At 37.3% G+C, this 21,178-nt stretch overlaps 1 protein-coding gene across 10 annotated transcripts in view; it reads left to right on the forward strand.

Moving 5' to 3' along the window:
- NPAS3 (neuronal PAS domain protein 3) overlaps nucleotides 1–21,178 on the forward strand; it is an 846,848-nt gene that overhangs the window by 428,910 nt on the left and 396,760 nt on the right. The gene's annotated exons all lie outside the window — the stretch shown is intronic.

A 21,178-nucleotide genomic window follows, 5' to 3' on the forward strand; every position in this document is an offset into this window, starting at 1 on the left:
GCAAGGTATGGGAACGTATCTCCAACTCTTTCTCAGGCACTAAAGGTGGCTGAATTACTTGGAGATTAAAGTAGAAGAAAAAAGCTCTATTTTCAGCTTTAAAAGTAGACAGAGGTCTTAGAAAGTCTTAGGGTTATGTGTCAAATAGGAAGATGAATGATTTTCTGATGTGCAGAGGTTTCTGTAAGGGTGTAGCAGAGTATAGTGTTTTTAGCTCTTTAGAATGGTTCTCATTGATAGTAAATACTACATATATTCTTGTTCCTAGCTTTAGTTAGGAATGACATGACATAGAATGGCACCAACTAGTTGTCATTATCCTGGATCCCAAACTCAGTCAACACGGCCAGTGCCACTTTCTCATCTGCACCTCCAGACCTGGCAAATCTTTTGGAATCTGTGAGAATTTGGGTTTGAGGAAAGGGAAGGGGGGAGGGAGCTGAGTGCATAATGTGCTTTCTTCCCTGGACTGTACTGATGGCAGCACCTGTGAGCGCCCAGAACAGTACTATTCTACAAAGCACACTTGGGGCAAGTCAGGCTTAGAAGAATTGAATCAAAATTAGTTTAAGATATTAAAAAATCTCTAAATTAAAAAAGAGTTAAATTGAATACGTAATTGTAAAATTATTATACGATAATGTCATATCTGCAGTCTACCTCACCAGCTCTTTAAAGACCAAGATTATTGCAGAAGTATCGTCCATAAGTATTGCCCCTCTTTGTGGATGTATGTCACTTACTGCAAAGAATAAAAAAGGGCAAGAAAATGTTGAAAAATCAAAAGTACAAACATACAAAGTGAAGAAAATTAAATCAAAATACTTCTACCATCAGAGGTTCCGTTTTCCTTTTTTATATTTAACGTCCTATAAATCAAGCCAAATAATATTGGCTCGATTGTCAGAAAAGTCGTGACATATTCTTTTCTATATTTTCTATGCAAAAATACATCATGACTTTTCTGACAACCCAATATTTAAGCCTTGTATCGTTAAAATAATTGTGGAAGGAATAGCTGATTTCAAGAGAGAAATTAGTGAGCACATCATGGTTCATAGACGTTTGCAAATGGTTTTTATCTTCTGAGGCTGACCTGGTTATTACTATCCTGTAAAGACTACAGTGAACCAAGATCTATAGGCATTAGTGACAGGGGCCCCATGAGGGGCACAGGGGTTGCCACTGAGCTCCATCCTCTTTTGACTGCAGGCAGGCACCTGTGGGCCAGCCAAGAGCTGGGTCAGATGTTCTGGTCATCAGGACTCCAGCTGTTTTATTAATGTCTGCTGGCACCTTGTGAATATCATTTTCCAGACACTTGCCAGTTCATGATCTGATGATTTATGATTGCAAGGTAAGAAATCCAGTGTTTTTGTGAGAGTAGAATAGAACCCTGACTAAGAAAAGAAAAAGAATTACCTTTTTTGCTTTCCCTCTTTTGGGAAAAAGAAACATTGGGGTGAATTAGCAAAATTATTATAAACATTCATTATTCTGGATAAATAACACATGTAATTGATGGTTGAATTACCCACATAGAAGGGCCTGGTCAAATTCCCATGAGGCCAGATAACTGTAGCAGTAATTGTCAGGTCAGAGCAGCCGTTTCTCTCATTTCTAAAGATAGAAAAATTGCAGGTGACCCCTTAGGCCACCAGAAAAATATGCCCTCTGAAATAATCCACTTCATTTTAGGGTTATACATGTTTTAGTAAATTTAGTCTGGGATAGAGATTAGACCAAGGGTGGAATTGACCTAAAGAAACATAACTTTCTTTTTTTTTTTAAATGGGAAGTCTGAGTTCTACATAAATACAAAGGCAAATGATAATATCAATGACTATTTTAATTGCATCTTTAATCCATAAGGATAGTTCAATGACATTTTAAATTATACTTTTAGAATTGTAGTCACATAGGAGATAAAACTCAGTAACTATTTAATAATGCATAGTAAGATCAACTGTATCCTCTCCTGAGATCACATTTAGGTGGACTGAATGTAAAAGCCCAAAGCCGAATTTAAACAGTATTTAATCTTTCAGAAGACATTGTTGGGTCTTTCTAAATATAAAATATCCAGCCCTAGCCCTTGGAGTTGGTACCAGTTATCTCTACTGAATGATTAGTTTCAATGGATACACATTTAATTGCCCCTCTTTCTCTTTTTCTTGATAGATAGATAGATAGATAGATAGATAGATAGATTGACAGATAAGAAATTAGATAGTGAATCGAACTATTCTCAGTACCAAAGATGACTGATCAATTTGGGGAATATGTGTGCCATATTGCTGACTAATTGCTAATCATTTAACCTGGCTTTACTTGGAGGCTGCAGTGTAGTTTGTATTTTTAGTGCACACAATTTTCAGGTGGAATTTAAACAATCCCTTCTAAGTACCTTTCCTGTACTGAAATGGGCAGGACCCTTTCGTGGCGGCTGCTCATTTTGACTTGACTATCGAGTGTAGATCACTTTTGTATGGAAAAGGATAGAAACTGTATGATGACTCATTCTGCTGATAACATAGGAAAGAAAGCTCACTTCTGAATTCTTTAAAGTCAGAAGTTTAAAATTGGATCCAAGCAGAAAGTAATTTGATCCTCGTTCCCTGGATGCAGATTTTCAATACAGAACTCTGCAGAGTTTTGGGGAATAAGAATATGTATTAGCACGTATTTATTGAGATTTCCCTTGTGTCAGACACTTACCAAGTAAACTGTTTACATGCATTATCGCAGTTGGTTCGCTCCCCCATCTTTTGAATTGGGTGTTGTTATGTCCATTTTAGGGATGAAGAAACTGACCTCCAGAGGGGTAAATTGACTTGCTTCAGGACCCACATCTGTTAGTAACCGGCACAGCTAGGATTGGAACCCTGAAGTGAAAGTGACAGAAAGACAAAAAGTAATTATAAGGGAAATATTAGGTATTATTTTACAGTTGAAGTTTTTCAAGTGACATACTTTAAGTTATGGTTTGAATGGAAACTAGAGGGCATACACTTTTGTTTAATAAAGAAATATTTGCCCTGAGCAGAAGACAACATTTTAAAGCTTGTCATTTTATTCCTGGGAAAGTATTTGAGGAAAATGACATGGCTCAGCCCTGTTTGCTGACCATTTTGTTGTCTCCTGCTGAGACTTGCCATTTCCATAGCCAGTGGGCTGTATTGAATCAGACAGAAGCAATAGGTCATTAACAGAAATGGAGACTTGGGCAGCCTGCGGTGGCTGAAAGAGGGGGAACATCATTTTGGAAAGATGTTTCATTGAACCTCATGTATCTACATTTGAAGAGTTTAGCCTGATTTTCAGAGAAACTTAAGCTTTAAAATGCATAAAATAATTTCCCCCCAAGAATGGCATGCCTAATATGAAAATATGGGGGAGAGAGAGGATATTTTCCTTGTTTCTACATGCTGAATTTCCTCCTTTAGTTACACCCACTGAAAATACTTTCAAATTCATTTAATTTTTAAAAAGCCAGGTTTTATTTTCCTGGAGACATTTGCATTAACCTTGACATCTTTAGTTTATAGTGTTAATCTAAATGGAGATTATATTATTTATTTTTACCAATATCTTAATTATTAAATTGTGTTTCCTCAATTCTTGGAGATTCTCTGGATTATGGCACTTGACAGATGGGATTAGGCACAAAGGTGTTGTCACTAAGATCACTATTGATTATTTTTGATATTGATGAGGTTACTCAACTCAGAAAATATGTATAAGCATCCTCCGCTTAAATGTGGAACAATTTAGTCGAGGCAGGAAAAATACTGCCATTGAACAGGTATTTGTAGACTCCTTACTATATATAATGCATTCCAAATAGAGCTTTGGAAATATTTAGATGTTTTTCATACTTTCAAATAATTTTTAATTTTTAGACTCTACCTAACCTGGATTGACAGGTGCAGGTCTAGAGACAGGATTTAATATACCAATGATTGCATTTGCAGTTGAGTAAAATTCAGAAAATGGAATACCATTTTCAGGGCCAGCTATAATTTATATGCGTTAAACTTTTCCCATTTAGATATATTTGCAAGTGCCCATTTGTATTTTGAGGGGAGAAAGACCCAAAGTGCTTGCATACATGTCTCCTATCTCCTCCTAGATTGTCAGTAACTTGAAGAGGAAGATCATGTCTTTCTCATATTTGAGTCTTTTGTTGCATTGTATTCTTAGTAGGTGATCCATGTGTTTCTAGAATGACTTGAATAGACAGTGCATAGTCTTTTAATAGATTGATTATTAATTAACTCTTTGTTTGGGGAAGCATTATTTAGAAGTCAGTGATACTAAATATTCTAAGATATATTCTTAGCACTTCAAGGAGACATTCACATGCTGTGTTCCTTCCTAGTAGGATTAATGCATTATGCACCCAAGTCCCCAGCCATCAATGTGAGATTGTCCTTCTCAGCCAAGAGGTCATTAAAGAAAACACAGCTCCATCATAATGTCATTTTACCCTTAATTTTCTGATTACTTACATTTGGTTGGGTCCTAATTATGAATACCTTTAATTGCTTTATCACAGTGATGATTAACTGTGCCCAAGTCAAACCCCTTTGAGAGGACAATTCTTTCTAAAGGTTTGTGTGATTGTACTTACGAAAACTATTAAATACAGAAATGGAGATGTTGCAGCTTCCACAAGGCTGGGCAGCCCACTTACACATTTTAAAAAATCCACAAGTGATTGTTATTCTTATATTTCTCAGAACTGGAAAAACTTAACTCTCTGATGTTTCCTTTTCCTGATGTGTTATAATCTGCTGCTTTATTTACATGAATCATTCTGCCAGAAGACAATATTGGAAATAAAAATACATGCCAGCTGTTCTCTAGAGTATTAAAAAAAAAACCTTTGAGATCCATATGCTATCATTGAAGTCATACATGGCTGGTTTGCCTACATTGTTTTCCATTTATTTGTGTAGAACATCGATGATTGAGATTTTTTATGTTTCATAAATTTTTAAAAAGATTTATTTATGCATACAAGAACTGGGGTATAGGCCAGAGGTGTGGGGGATGAGGGTATTCACCAGAGACAGAGTAGGGAATAGAACAGGCAGATCAACTGAAATACACTGCTGATGGGAGCAGTGGGCGAGTCAGGAGAGGTCTGCTGTGCCGTGTGGGTTACTCCCTGACTGGCCATGGGATCGAACTCCTGCTGCAGAGGTTGCAGACAGCCCCACAGATTGCATCTTAACCCCCTGCGCCACCGCCACCAGGGAGGCCCAGTCAGGTTCATTATATTTATTTATTTTTTTAAAGATTTATTTATTTATACAAGCACTGGGTACAGTCAGAAGCGCGGGAGGGTGAGAGAATTCACCAGAGCCAGAGCAGGGAGCAGAGCAGGCAGAAGGACTGAAGTACACTGCTGAGGGGAGCAATGGGCGGCAGGGGAGGTCTGCATGCCATGTGGGACCCTCCTCTGGTGGCCGGGGAGCAGCCAGGAATAGAACCAGCGCTGCAGAGGCTGCAGGCAGCTTCGCAACCCAGCGCTCAACCACTGTGCCACCGGAGAGGCCCTAATCAATCAGGTTCATTTTAAACAATATTTAATAGTTATAAAAATGGCTCTGTTCCATTTTTTTAATGAAAGCACCAACCTTAGGATATTAAAGAAAGAAAACCTTGAGATTGTATATTTTAATTCAATTTCTGGAAAATGAATCAATTTGATATTTTAATTTATTTTGAGATTAAGTCCCTTTAAAGTCAGCACCCACTGCTATTATAATGTTTCTGTGTATTTCTAAAACATAATTTCACTGTACAATGTCTGTTTGAATCCCCGCACAGAAATATCACTATATATATATAGCACATTTGTATCTATCACTTAGGAATCTAATTGATGGACTTTATATAAGTCAAACAAGGCAAATTCCTCCCAGTTGTTCCTCACTGAGGGTTGGGCCACACACCGAGGACTGGGATAGAAACTCAGTTCCTCCCTTGATAAAGAGTAGTTTTGGTCTGGAGCGGAAGAGGGTCTTGGCTTTGGGACAGCTGGCACAGATGAACAGGAGGACACATCATTGTCAATTTATTATGAAGCTATCCTTTCTCCCTAGGGGAAGACTTTAGCATTTTTAATCTGAGAGGATTCTCACTTGGGAAACATGTCTTTTTCCCATTTGGTTGCTCCCACCTGGAAGGAAACATTCATCTAGTGGCTGATTTGAAAGGAACAAGTGAAGAGAGGTGATGTGTATATGAAGACCCTCCCTTGCCTTTTTCCAGGCTAGGTGCCTGTGACACACAGCTGTTCCTGTGCTTTGCAGAAGTTGCCACAGAATCAGAGAAACACTAGCACAAATGTGTCTGCCATGGTGCATTTTCTTTTCATGCTAATTTTCTCTGTTGGAAACTTGGTACATATACATAGAAGGTTACCAAACCTGTTTTAGAAACTGCAAGCTAGGTTTCTAATCAGTGGAAATTTTTTTAAAAGAAAGAACAGCACCTTAACATTAAGAATTTAAGTATAGCATCAATATTTTTCAGGTTCCCTCCATGGTCTTAAGCAGAAGCTGGTGAATTCCTGGCATGCTGCAGTGTAAGGTGATTACCTAACTTATTGTTTCCAAACACACTGCAGTCTAGGCAGTACCAGTGAGCTTAACCGGGCTCTAGCAGACTGACCCCCAGCAGAGCCACAATCAGGTCTAGCAGAACCTTCAGCTGTAGGGCCAGGGAAGAAAATCTTACATCCAGATGCCAGTGCTTTGGAAATCTTATCTGGGTTGCACATATGGGTCCTGCATCTGCTCAGGTTATGCCAGACTTGGCATCCAAATTGACACAGCTACCATGGCATGGGCACAAGAGGCAGAGCTATGTGTCTGGGTGACTCTGCTAAAACAACTGTCAGGAAGCAGTGATCTTGGTCTTATGATAGCTCATTTTCAGATGACCAGTCTGGGCTCTTTCAATGATTGATAGGTGTTAAACACCCACAGTCACTCAGTTCTGGATGTGGCCATCATGAGGAGAAGACGGGGCTGGTGAGGAAGGTTTGCATGCAGCTAAGTGTGAGAGTATGCATGCACACTATGAAATTGTGATTTTCTTTGCCAATTGGAATAGTACTCAAGATAAAATTAGGCCCAAATAACTTTGGACGGTAATTTAAAGCAGTAGCTGAGAATAAACTCTCGATGTACATATTCTATCCCAGGATTTTGCTTAACTCTAATAGTGACAGTAAACACATTTCTCCTTTTTTATGTGGAAAAAAAAGTTTATAAAATGTATTTATGTTTTAGTAAATATGTTATCATAATTGCCCCAAAAGCAAGCAACACAGCTCATAAACAACTTCACCCTTTCATCTCTCTCATTCCCAGAATCATTTCTTAATTAGAGAAAATAACAGGTTATTCTTTTGATTTCTCAAGTTAGTCTCTTGAACAGGAATGGCCATTAGGGTTAAGCATACACAGTGGGGGCTAATTTATTTATCTACTTTGAAATCCAGCCACTTTGCTTATATAACCTTCTATCTTTATTGAAATCAATTCCTGAGGGATGACTTATTTACAGGAGAAAAGAATGAATTGTGCTGTCTGTCCTTTTTAATTTTCCAATGTATTGGGAATCCATTTATCAACAATTTTGGAGACATGATAGTTACGAATCTTTTTCATCATGCTAGCCTTCCAATTGTAAAAGCATTTACTAAGCTTTAAACATTGTTAGAGAAACTCACAGACTTTGTGAGATAATGCAGTGACTGACGTCAGTGGGAGTCAGGCTGGCATCCTCTCATGTTCTTCACAGCTATGTGTTCCAGTTTCTCTGTTGCAACTACATGACCTAGGAAAGAAAGAATGCAATCTTAGCATTGACGATGTTAAATATATTCTGTCAGTTTCGGGTGTGGTCCTGTCTCTGGGGTTTCTGTTGATTTAATATGTGCAACCAGTGTTGAGTTAGTTGATCTTGGCATGGAAACATTTATGTTGAAGTGAAGGAACCAATATGGAACCAGGACCTCAAACAAGCCGACTCCCTAACTAGGTCAGGGGCTTTGGCTTCAAAATGTTTATTTTGCTATAACTCAAAGTTTACACATATTTACAAAATTTTCTTACCCAGAGTTTATCTAATATCAGATGGACAATGGCAATTTTTAGAATTATGTGACCTAGGATATCCAGCCCATGATGGAAATGACTGGTCAAACATCCATGACTATTTGGGGATATTTGGGGAATGTTTGCCTGGCTATTTTGGGTTGAATGCTTAGGGTAGTACTTGGGCCAAGTGAAGGGGAGTACAGCCTCTCCTCCTCCTCAGGCCCCATGTTGGCAAAATTCAGAAGCCTAAGGCTTATCCATGATGCCATCAAACCATGGTGTTCAGTTATCCTTTTGTCTAAATGCCTAGCAGTGGTGGGGAGATTCCCCTAGACAGCCTTTGTTTCAGGCGGCCATCAAAGAAGGTCCCTGTTCCCATTCCACTCATGCATCCAGTTAGAAGTGTAATGGTCTAGGGACTGCCCATACTTGTCCCTAAGTCCAACAGAGAGGGCAGGATAAAAGGGGGAGATCTGTGGAAAGCAACAATGCCAGGGTGCTCCCCACAGCACCTACAGGAGAGGGTTGGTGTGATGGTGGGTCCTAAATCACAAGGAAATGTTTATTCACCATTCCCTAATTTGCATACTAATCCATCACATATGCATTTATGTAATTATGCACTGAGTATTGAACTGGACCTGCAATTAGGTTTGCAAATACTGAAAAATCATTGTAGTCTGTATTCTTGTGGATTTTTTCCAGTCAGGCTAAGGAGGCAGATACAGAAATGAATAATTGTGGTAAAACCTGTGAGGAGCAAAACTAGAGGCATGCACCCTCAGGGGAGAAGGCTTGGATTCTACATTGAGAGACAGAGAAGGCACCTCAGGCAAAGTGAGCCTTGACCAGAGCTTGGTAGATGAGGGCGGTTCTACCAAGAAGAGAAGGGTGGGAAGATGGGTCAGTGGGAGAGAATGGCAAGTTCAGGGCTTTGCAGACTTGGGAAGTGATTAACTTCTTGTGGGAATGCAAGATTGGGATCTAGAAAACTTAATGTTGGCATTCTGTTCATTTTGATTCAGAAAAAAAAAAAGTGCTTATTTTGTGCCTGTCCAGAGTTGATATTAATGAGCAGAACATCTCCCTTCAAGGAACGCACAATGTTATGAGAGAGATGCTTTCACCACAGTGGGCAAGAAGAGAGAAGAGGCGTGCACGTTGGTACAGGGTTGAAGCCAGTGCCAGTGATTTGGGTTTGGACTCTAGCCCCAAATCAGCCATTGAAAATTGTGAATCTGGAGGTGTAATTGGGATTTCTATAGGAGGCGAGCAGGGGAGAATTAAGAACATGCAGGTAGGTACAACAAGAGGCAACAGTGGTTGGGATTGTCCCCAACAAAGGTGAGGAGGCTTGAACTGGAAGGGAGTGGTAAGATTTCCACGGAGACAAAGCTGAGAGGTTTCAGAAGGAGTCATCTTATTCTTTACAGATTTGGAAACTGATGTTTAGAAAAGTTAAGTAACTCATTCAAACTCATGCAAATTCATTGAGATAGCAACTTATAGAGCTAAAATTTGAATTCAACCTGACATGGCAGTGGTGAAGAGAATGAGATCTCAAGTTTGTTTGTTTTTATCTCAAATGTAAATGGATAGATTGTCATCAAATGTATGTCACAGGAGTGACATGAGAATTAATAGGACCCAAGGAAAGTCTCTCATGCCTGGCAAATAGCAGTGGCTCCATATCCGGTACCTTTGTTACCATTCCCCTCATTATCACCATTATAACACTTTGTCCCTCATTTCGCTTTCATGGGGCATATCACCTGCTTATGCTGTAGGCTCTTCAAATTCACAGAACTCATGAAAGTCACAGTTTTTACAAAAGACACTTGTGTGTATTTTGTCCTTAAAAAGACAGATGTTTTGGCATTGTGTTAGATGTATGACACACTCTTGGCAAGGCTCTGCGAGGAGGTAAATAATGACAACACTTTCCAACAAATGAGGGAGCATTTATTAATACAGTTGGAATATTAAAATGTTAGTTGGAAGAAATGTGGAAAAATATTCTACCAATGGCACTTTGTTCTAGAAATTGTGTCTCCTTTAAAGTGGTTTTAATAATGTCAGAATTCTCTCAAGATTCCTCTGAAACCAGCTTTACCATGGGGATAGTAGAACTTGTTATGAGAATACACTTGGGACAATTCACTGGCCTTCCTAATAACCCCTAAAATATGTGTGTTATTAGAAAAAGGACTTTGTATGAAGTTTATTTTCTGCCTCAAAAATGAAAGAATTAGATACCTAGTTTTATTTTTCATATTGTCATTTACAAATGCAACTTTCATATCTTGCGGGGCTGGAGTGAGTTTAGTGAGGGTTGCTGCTTGATTTATTTAATAGATTTATTGAATAAATTTTAGTGTGATATTAAGATGAAACAAAGAGTTTACATTTATCTCGATTATCTTCATCCTAGGAAAAAACAAACTTAATATTTATTTTTCATTTACTCTTAGAGCTAAAACACGATTAGCTGTGTCTCATTCACAAAATGTAATAATTTTTATCATGTTTTTCTGAACTAAACATTATATTCTGGTGAGGCATGTTGTTGCCTTTCTTTATGTGTGTTCATACTAAGTGCTGGTATAATTCCATTATGTTTTGACTTGAACATTAAATATTACCTTGAATATATACTCCCCAGCAGTCGTGTTCTGATGGTGACATATTGTACTGTTTGAAGGGTGTCATATGGTCATCTGTCAGCCGAATGTTGTTCCATGGAAAGAATTTTATTCTTCAGATGTCATCTAGACTGCCTCATGTTAAAAATAAAAATAAAAATAAAACATTATTCACAGAGTCTGGATGTGAGGAAATTAGAGATGGGTAGGATTGAACTAAGTTAGATAGAGAATGATTAGTCCATCCAGAATACAAATCACACTGTCGTAAAGATAAGCCATTGTTACATTTTGAGTATTTTCAATTTGATATTATTGTATTTTATCACAGAAAAGAGGATGTTTCCTTTCAGGACTTTCAGCACCTATGTCTCCTAGTCTTGTGCTGTGCAGACACAGATGCACACAAGATTCCTGGTAGTAATGGGGTAGAGAGAGTCCCCATCCCTTGGAGAGACAACAATCTGAGAAAACCATAAGAGACCATGGCTTACTATATCAGAGCTCAGACTGACACAGAAAAGAATTTTGTGTCCCTTCTTTGGAATAATTTAGCAGTCAATATTTCTATCAGCAATATTTCTTTCAGCAGGAATTAAGGTGCTGGCCCTTATCCAAAGACACCTCATCCCCCTATTACATTATAGATTTGATCCAGCTGTGACTGCTGCTATAGCAAGATGAGGGCAGGGCTAATAGCCAATTTGTAGGGTGTATTGCACCAAGTATGTGGACGATGGATGTTCCCCTCTAAATGCATCTTCTTTCTCTTTAATCTCTGCCTGGAATATACCTAGAATTTTGTGGATGCTGTTATGTTATCATCTTTAAAGCACAGGGAAAAGTATGCATATGTGTTTGTATGTTACTTTGCACTTTTAGATCTAGAATCTTAAAAATCTAAAAAAAAGAAGGGTGACCCCTCTTTGTTTTTTTCCTTCTTTTATCATTGCATTTCATACCTGAATGCACTTGAAATTAAAATAAATGTATCCCCCCATTTTTTGCAATTTAGATTTTTAAAGAACAATCTAAAAAGGCACACTGTATGTCCTGTACTCTCTTTCACAAATATATACCTTGGGACATTTGCAGAATTTGTTATTTAGCTGTCCCTACCATTTACAATATGCATGCCTTTGAACATCAGAGTAACAATGGGGAAAACTAAGAAACAGAACACTGAAATGTGATAATGCCAAAACAGATCATCAGATATTAAAAGATTAGAATAGGTATTTAAGCAGAAGGAAGACAGAAGTCTATGATCCTTGGGCCATATCTTAATTCACTCTCAATAATATTAAGTTTACTTTTCTTTCAGTTTCAGTCTATCTCAAAGACTCTTCTATTTTTTTATTGAGAGAAAAACGGGGAGAGAGAGAGAGAGAAATGGAAAGAGCTGATTTTTTTTTTCCAGAACTGAGATGATATTGAAGTTTTTATGGTCAGATATAGAAAAAGCACAGAGCGATGCCAATGGTAATAACCTTGCAGTTAATCCTACAAGATGCCATGTTATTTTTCTTGGCTCTTCCGGAACATCAAAGAAGTGTTCACCCTTGGGTGTATTGATGGCAACAGAAGGGCTTGATCAAACTCATAGATATATTTTATCTCAAACATACCGCAATTTAAAGGTGACTAATTGAATTTCAAATGAATAAGAGAATAGTTGTATTGATGAAGATGGCCCCCGCATTCAATGAAAACATTTCCTTATAAATCAGTAACTGAGACATTTATAGCTTTATTTTCATATTAGAGTTGACATTTTCATTTTCAAGAAAACAACTTAAAATGACTAAAATTCTTATGAGATAATATATTTATTTAGAAAGTTAGTTTGACTACTAGAAGGATTATTTCAGTTATTTAAGGCCATGTGTGTAATAATCTCTCTTATCCCAGTCTTCTTTGTATAGAAATGAAAATTAGTCCCTTTTTCCTAATCTTAAAATCACTCCTGGATTGTGGCACATATATAGAAAACAGATAAAAGCCAGAGAGAAAAAGGAGCTACTATTTACTGAGCATTTGTCAGATGCTGCAGAACTGAGTCCTTTGCATTCACTGCCTCCCAGTGAAATAGTTGTTAGCATTCCCATTTTATAGATAAGCTGGAAAAAAAAAAAGGTTTAAGGTCACTTACTAGTAAATGATGAAGATAGAATCAGCACCTATGTATCTCTGATGCCAGAGATTTTTGTGTGTGTGTTTGTTTTCGAATAAGTTTTAAAGTCATAAAAATAATGTAGTAATGGCATAGGAAATACTGAAACTCAGAACTGAAGTAGGAATTTATTAGCATAAGAGCTGTATTAATACTGCTTTTATTTTTGAATGCTAGTAGAACATTCTTTTGTGTTTTGTTATGACTCCAGAGTCTGGAAGCCCAGAAAGCTCCTTAAGCTAACGGATGAATCTATGTGATAGTGTGTTGTTTCTATAGTGTCTACTAAAACAGAGACGCATTTCACACCTATCGCTCGTGTTATCCTGTTTTCTACCTCATTTCCAGTTTCCAGTCAACTGAAATTTGACGCCCCCCTCTCCATGTATTTTTTTTTCTTCTTTTACTCCATGTCTTTTCAATTCAAAATATGTGAACCTGGAACCTGAAGGTTAGCAGCAGAAAATGATCCTATCAGCCTCATGGTCATGGCTATGGGTGATGATTTGCTGAGCAGCTATAGAAAATCATATTTGCTGTGGGGACTCTTTTCTTACATGCAAAATCTTCCCCCTTCCATTCTCCTTTCTGATTTTGATAGGAAATTTTCCTATTTCTAGAATATATTTTCAAGGTGAATACATTTCTTTTTAAGTTATTTTGTATTAAATACCATGACAACATTTTGTATGTGGTGAGATAAGAGATGAGCGGGGAAGTAATGACTAACATCTGCCAATATCAAGACGTTTTTACTTAACATGGGACATTATTACCTGATAATGCCCTTAACCCTTCAAAATGTTGTCTGTTAGGCAAGGGTTACCCTATTTGCTAATAGTTTTAGAAAAGAATGTTTTATTTGCATCAAGAGAGACACCTTATGAAGATGGTTGAGTAGAGGAGTAAGGATGTGCTATAAAAACAGATGTACATTAGCCAGAGCATAGACATTACACACATCTATGCCCCACATTTTGCAGGTTGTGTGGCAGTGTTGGCACCACTTTAGAGGCCCAGTCCCTTCTGCTTCCACGTCCTTTCCTCTTTAGTTAGCTGCTACCAGGTCCTTGTATTGTACGTATACGCTCTTCCTTCACTGTTCTAAAAAAAGAAGGAAGGAAAGGGGGTAGGAATTTTATTTACTCATGTAACAACTGAAATAGAGTTAATTTTCAGGGTTGCAGCTGAATTATTAGAGATTACTGCGTTATAAATGGCAAAAGAAGGGCCCCATGCCTGTGTGGTCATGCTGTCAGGGCCCCTGCGGCTGTTGGCTCAGTTCATGATGTATTATACTGCTAGCATTTCAGCACTCTCAGGGGATTGCTGGTCCTACCATAAGGTCAAGAGTTAACTACTTGTATTTTAGCCGTGTACCGCTATCAATACTGCTCCTATGGAAACCTCACTTGACGTCATTTTTGAATCTTTGTGACTATAGTCAAGCTTTAGTAAAAGTCAATAAGAACATTAGACTGTTGTCTATATTATTACTTGCCACTTCCTGCCAGCAATCTACCAATTCATTAGCAGAGAGTTTTGGAACTCTTGCTTGATTATTTATGCAGTCAATAGCAAGGCTTGTCTGCATTCATAATTGTTTGATTTTATGGCCTCTTCTTTAAACAAACATTGTCTATGGTAATGTGATGCCCTGATGGATGGGAAAGGTTTTGTCTGTGAATATCATTTAGATAATTAAAAATGACAGATGAAATCGCCCGCTGTCTTGACCTGTACTTTGTTCCCTCAGTGATGCTGAAGAGATGCTGATTGCTGTCAATCAAAACCCATTGGAGGTTTGTAAATTCTGGCTGCTGTGAACTCTGACCCCCACTGTTGATCTGAAATAGATAATAACCTTGAAATTCTATTAGAATTTAAAAACAGTTTTACTAAAGGGGCACAGTATATATTTCTTTTTCTGTAGAACAGAGTTACTTAGTATCACTCTTTGCAGTAGCCATTTATAGAAAATACAGTGTTTATAAAAGTTTAAGGCAACAAATCAGAGCGAAGATCTAATTCTATAATCCCAAACCCATTTTAGGTTCCTATCCTTTGGCTAGGAGAGGACAAAAACTTTACTTTGCCGCTTCACTGGCTCTTAATTTTTTTGTTACTTTTTACTAATTCTGTTGTTTGAGCTTTTTTCATGCTAACATGATCTTCATTTTTTAATTTTTCCATATTAGCCTATAAATCTTTTAAGTACCTGTTTCTTCCCAAGTCAAAGGGAATTACCCAACTAGAATTTTGAATACAGTAGAGCTCCAAAGGCCAGTGCTGATGCCCTAGGTTCTCAACAAACATCACCAAAACCTTAGGTCAAGAGATCAGGCAGATAAATGCATTTGCCTTGCAAATTGTTCTTTATCATTATCTAGACACTTAAAATATATTCAGAAGCCCAACTGGCATTTAAAACATACGTGCAGGTAAATAGTGATGGGAATGGAGGAAGAAAACACTGGCATGTCTCAATAAAGGAACCACCAAGTTAGTCAATAGCAAAAAATCATTAGCAACTTAAAATTTTTAACAATTAGACTTTCACAGTTTTTAGTGCACTTGTAGCAAAGGTATATATAATAGCTGGAGCAGTGCAGAAAGAGAATACAAATAGCAGAGATCTCTTGAAAGTTAATTGAAGCAGTGCTGGATTTTCTACTTGAGAAACTTCTTCAGAGTTTAATGAATTTGTGAAGGGTCACATGAAGAGTTGTTATCATTGTTTTGCATTTTATAATCAGCAAATACTTTAAAATAATATTAGTTATGTCAGTGCTTGGTGGCAATAGAAAACAAATATTATCATTCATCTTTGGCAGTTGATGAAAGTACCAGAAGCATTGTTCTTACATTAGTTTTAAGGGTATTTATCCGGAATCAACCATTAATATTCAAGGATATCATTTTGTAATTAAAGGTTTTTTTTTTACATAGGTAAATGAAATATTTGTGAACATTACCACTCAGTGTAGATTTATTATTGCCTAACAAAAACTTGTGAATATAGTGCATGTAAATGTGAATATAGTGAATATAAATATGTGTGTGTATGTATTTCAAGTCTGCCCTTAAAAGCCTAGCCCTATTCCATCTTTTCAGTGGTGTCTTCCTTGTTCTTTTTCGTCCCCTAGGATAGCCTATTCCTTTGACATTTTGACATTTATTATATATTGCCTTATTAGTGCTTTCATTTATTCATTCATTCACTCAATCATTCATTTTTTTATTCATTAAGCAAGTATTAATTAAAGACAGTTTATGTATCAAGCACTTTTTATAGCACTAATTATTCTGCATTTTCATCTTATCTCCCCAGATAAATTACAAGCAAATGGACTTGAAAACCCAGAGTTGCCTTCCTAGATTAGGTGCCTCCTACTTCTGCATGAGTATCTTTGTCTCTCTTGAGTGGCTTTGCCCTTGCAGGTGCTCAGGAAGCATCTAATTAACCTCTGACATGGGCTTGTTTTATTGTGTGTTGTTGAATCAAGAGTGAGAAAGGGAGATTGAAGAACCCATGAACTTCATTGCTACAGCTAGTTTGCAAATTCCTTTTAACCTAGATTAGCAGGCTCAGTGGCAGTATCTATAATGAAGGCTGACTCTGGTTTCAGTCGCGATTCAATTGGAACGTAAACACCACAACACCACAGCCATAGCTGAATCACAAAGGAGATGACCCGGATCTGACTTTTCCATCTGAAATTCTTCTCCCTTCCTTGGGCCTTTGGGTAAAAATACAGGCTCTACTTCTTTTGGCTTGCAGAGGGGCTAAGGATTACACATGTGAAATTTCAGTTCAAGGAAGATAGCTTGATGATCTTATTTTGGTCTTATATAGTAAAGAATTCTCTATTAGCTCTCAGATCAATTAAATTTTATATGGAAGAACTATTGTTTGTTTCGGGCTTAATCATGCCACCTCAGCTAATATCTTAAGCCTGTTTTATCAGGAAAGAAAATCATTTAGCTACTGAATAAAAACCCTCATGCTTCCAGACCATTCTATTCCTTCTTTTCTCTGTGATATCACATTGGCAAATTATGCATAATCTCCTAAATACTAAATTTCTTGGAAAAGAAATTCTCTGCACATTTATTCCAATTTCTTTTCAGACTTTTTATGATGCTTTAGACACAGTTGAAAGAATTTCAGCTGAACTTATTACCTTATAGTTACTATATTAATTGTATGCATACGGTATATCTGTCCATAAGAATGGTCTCTAGTCTGACAGTTTGTATTAATGCTTTATTTAAGAGAAGTAGATAACATTATAAACTTGCCTTGTTATCAGTTATTCCATGGTATTCTTATTTATATGCACAAGACTTCCTCTCTGGCATATGATGTGGGCACAAGTATCAAATGGTGGTGTTGCAGCAGATTTCACAGTATAAGGGGAACGATATCAAATCTGCAGGGAAAGGTGAGTCTGAGAAGGCATTGAGAAGAAAGTGCTTTTTTGCCTTTTGGAAATCAGTTCTAATATTGACACCTCGGTGACTGAGTTTTGCCAGTTTCATGACTGTTGTAGACCAAAAGTTGCTTGTGATTCAGTTGTCTGCATCTAATCTTCTAAAAAAGAGGTTTGTAATTGGAACTCTGCAGAAAGATTGAACTTCTGCTATTTGTTAAGCACTAAATGCTAAACCACAATGCTAGTCACTTATAAACTGACATTATCGTCTTTATTTTTTGTTGAATACAGTTACTATTCCCATTATTCATATGGAGAAACTGAAATTCAGAGAACCTAAGTCATTTGCTCCAGGTCCCACAAGCAGCAGAGTGGGAATTCTGTCCAGTTTTCTGAATTAAACCCTAAATCCAGGGTTCTGTATGCTCCCACATGCTACATCTAGGTGGCTATTTTATATCAGCTCTTTATTCTAATTAGTCTCTTGTAAGAGGTTAATAATAATAATTGTTAATTATTTTTGAAAGAAATGCCATCACATTATATGTACCAAGTTTTTCATGCTGTCTTACCTTATTTGGTTCTCCCAAGAAATATAGGAGACAGGTATCATCTCTGTTTTGAAGATGAGAAAACTAATAATCTAGGATTAACTCATCCAGACTACAAACTGATGCAGCCAGAATTCAGAGCCTGCTCTTCCCTGTCCAGAGCTCTTGCCCATCACCTCCAAGCTGTGGCACATATTCAGCAGAGCCAGCTCTTGCTCAGATGCCTTTGATACCAGCTTTAAGAATATCTAGTACTATTCAGATCAGAAAGGTCCTCTGGTTATTTAACTGAATTCAATCCATCTGGGGGGTAATTTTTGTTTGGCTTCGTTTTACTAAGTTCAGCCAGATTGATATTTATGAAGCTGCCAATTATCTTTTCAGTATGCCTCTGCCAGAAATTTTGTTAGGGAAATGTTCCTTTCATTTCTCCCTCTCAGGGAGGGATGATTAAGAAAAATCAAGTGTTAATGGCACCTGTGTCTCTGAGAGAAGACTTTTCCTACCTGATTATCCAGTTATTTTGAGGATGGCAGTTCACACTGCTCAGAGAAGAGTCTAATTTCCCAAAGATTAATAATATTAAAGAAAGTTAAATGAAGCAAACAGTGTGCCACTCCGTGCACAGCCCCAGTCAAAACCACCCTGCCCAATTCCCCTCTGCTACTGGAAAGATAATTACTGAACTTTTGTTCATGAGAAGCAAATGAATTTTGAATCCTCTGTATATTTAATTATTCAAGACTGAGCCTTTGTTATTTTCCTTAAGAAAAAAAAAAAAAAAAAAACAGCCCAGGTAACCTCCCATGGTATATTCAGAGCACTAATTACTTTCCCAAATCTCAGCACTCTTTTAACCCAGTCTTAGTAATAGGCTCTCACTGTTGTTTGGATTAGCAGACTTTTATTTTGTGAGTCTATTGCTAGCTTAGTGTTGCCTTTCTGTTTGTCTCTAAATGGACTCTGGGTCTAACTACATATTTTTTTAAGATTTGTGACACAGATTTTAAAAAGTAAATCTATTAAAAATATTGCAAGTATTTTGTCATGCATAGGGCCCAGCTCTTCTTTGGAAATGGAGTCTTTACAGTTTTGCGTATCACTCCCAGAAAACATGACAGTGTTGATCATTCATTTTGAAGAGATTGAGATGGTTCAAAATTAACAAAATGTATTTAAGGCACATCAATGCTACATTTGAGTACAAAGTGATTTTTTTTAATTATAAGGGGCTCCTGAGGTTATATTTTGCTATAATATGAAAATTAATTGTGACAATAAAGGCCATGATTACAGGCCTTTCACACTGTCCCACTGTGTCAATTAGCTCCCAATTGTTAGACCATTTATTTATTAGACATTAAGAGTTGGAGCTGTCTTGACTGTAACTAAAAGTAGATTATTACAGAGCTTGGTTATGAACCCAGAGTACACACCATAAGGGATTTTGATTGGTTAAGGATAATCACATACTTCAAAATAACACAGTAAATTTAGGACCATTGTTGTAAAAAGTGTCTAATAGGTGACTTTCCTCCAAACTCTATCATGCACTCAATTTTCTTTAGTGAGCACCAACTTTTAAAACAAGTGTATTGTTCATGGAGAGAGTCTGACATGTAGACAGCACGATCAAAGGGATGTGGAGTGCTCGCCTCTTCCAGGAAAACAAGAAGGTGGATGTCCCTGAAAGTATGCAGCCTGTTTCCTAAAGAGCAACAAGGAGAATGAGGAAAAAGCCTCCATTAAACTTTCAAAGAGACACATGTTTCAAACAGACTTGCTCAGCGCTTACTCCCTGTGCCCGTGCGTGGCGGTGTAGATGGCTCCACTCCTGTGGATGGAAAACCACTGCAGGGAGAAAGAGGCCATTACAGAGATAAACAAAGAAATGGACCTAGTTCTTTCTAAAATACTGTCCAGAAATCTTGATTTGTTACAACTGAAGTGTAGGTGTTTTTCCCTCTTCTGTGAACATGGAAGTTAGCCATTTCCTTTTACTTCTAAGTAGTTATCTTGTTTAGTTTTATTTAACTCATTATCTTTAGTTTATCAATCCTTAGTAGTCACTCCAAATCTATATTTAAAGTCAATATAAATGAAGTTTAATGGTTAAGGGTATGCATTTTAGACTCCGATTCCCTTTATTTTTTAAAGATTTATTTATTTATGCATGCAAGAACTGGGGTGTAGGCCAGAGGTGTGGGGGGTGAGAGGATTCACCAGAGACAGAGTGGGGAGCAGAGCAGGCAGATTGATGGAAGCACACTGCTGAGGGGAGCAGCGGGCAAGGCAGGAGAGGTCTGCTGTGCCATGTGGGCTGCTCTCTGGCAGGCCAGGGGATCGAACTTGTGCTGCAGAGGCTGCAGATGGCTTCATATAGTGGTGCTTAACCCCTTGTGCCACCAGGGAGTTCCTCAGATTCACTTTATTCAATATCAAGGCCAGCTATTGATTAGCTGTAGTATTCTAAGCAAGTAGTGTTGATTCTCTGTGCCTCAGTTTTCTCAACTGAAAAGTAAAAACTGATTCTTAAAATCTGAGAAAACATTTTATATCTGAGAAAGCATTTAATATAATAACAGACACATACTCACTACAACATACGTACCAGTTTCTTTTATAAATTTTTATTACCCCAAATAATAATTATGGTTACTTGAAAAACTTTTTTTTTTCAGGAAAAATATACTTACTATTTCAGATATCAAAACATTACTAATTTTCCTTTGCCTTTTTACATTTTATAAGATTTTCTTTATATCTTTAAAGGTAACTCTCAAGTCCACTTTATGTTAAATGCTTTTTTAAATTCATCACACACACTTGTCATTAAAGGGGATTGGTGAAATACTCGAATCTAAGCACTCAGGAACTCCAGAAATTATACTTGAATTCCAAGAAAAGAAAATGTCTTAAGGGACCTAATAACAAGTATTCACCTGCAAGTGTTGAAGTCTTGCTCACACCTTATCCCCATGGAAAATCCAAGTCAAGTTCTGACTTGTTAGTGCAGTAGAGAGAAAGAATAATTTTTTTTTCTGGCACCACATGGGTTTATTTTAAATCTACATTCTGACACCATTAAGGCTAAGACTGCTGATTGGTTAGAAAAGTAGAAGTGTAGCCTTGCTGTAAAATTGTTATGCCAGATAAATTAATGGATCTAATTAACAAAAAATAGAAATGACTCTAAGAATAATGTAGACCAGAATTTAGATAAACAGAGTATCCAGGGGCATTCATAGTTCTACCG

Source organism: Talpa occidentalis, unplaced genomic scaffold (assembly GCF_014898055.3).
Source record: "Talpa occidentalis isolate TD23 unplaced genomic scaffold, MPIMG_talOcc4v2.1 talOcc4.11, whole genome shotgun sequence".
Taxonomy (NCBI): Eukaryota; Metazoa; Chordata; class Mammalia; order Eulipotyphla; family Talpidae; genus Talpa; species Talpa occidentalis.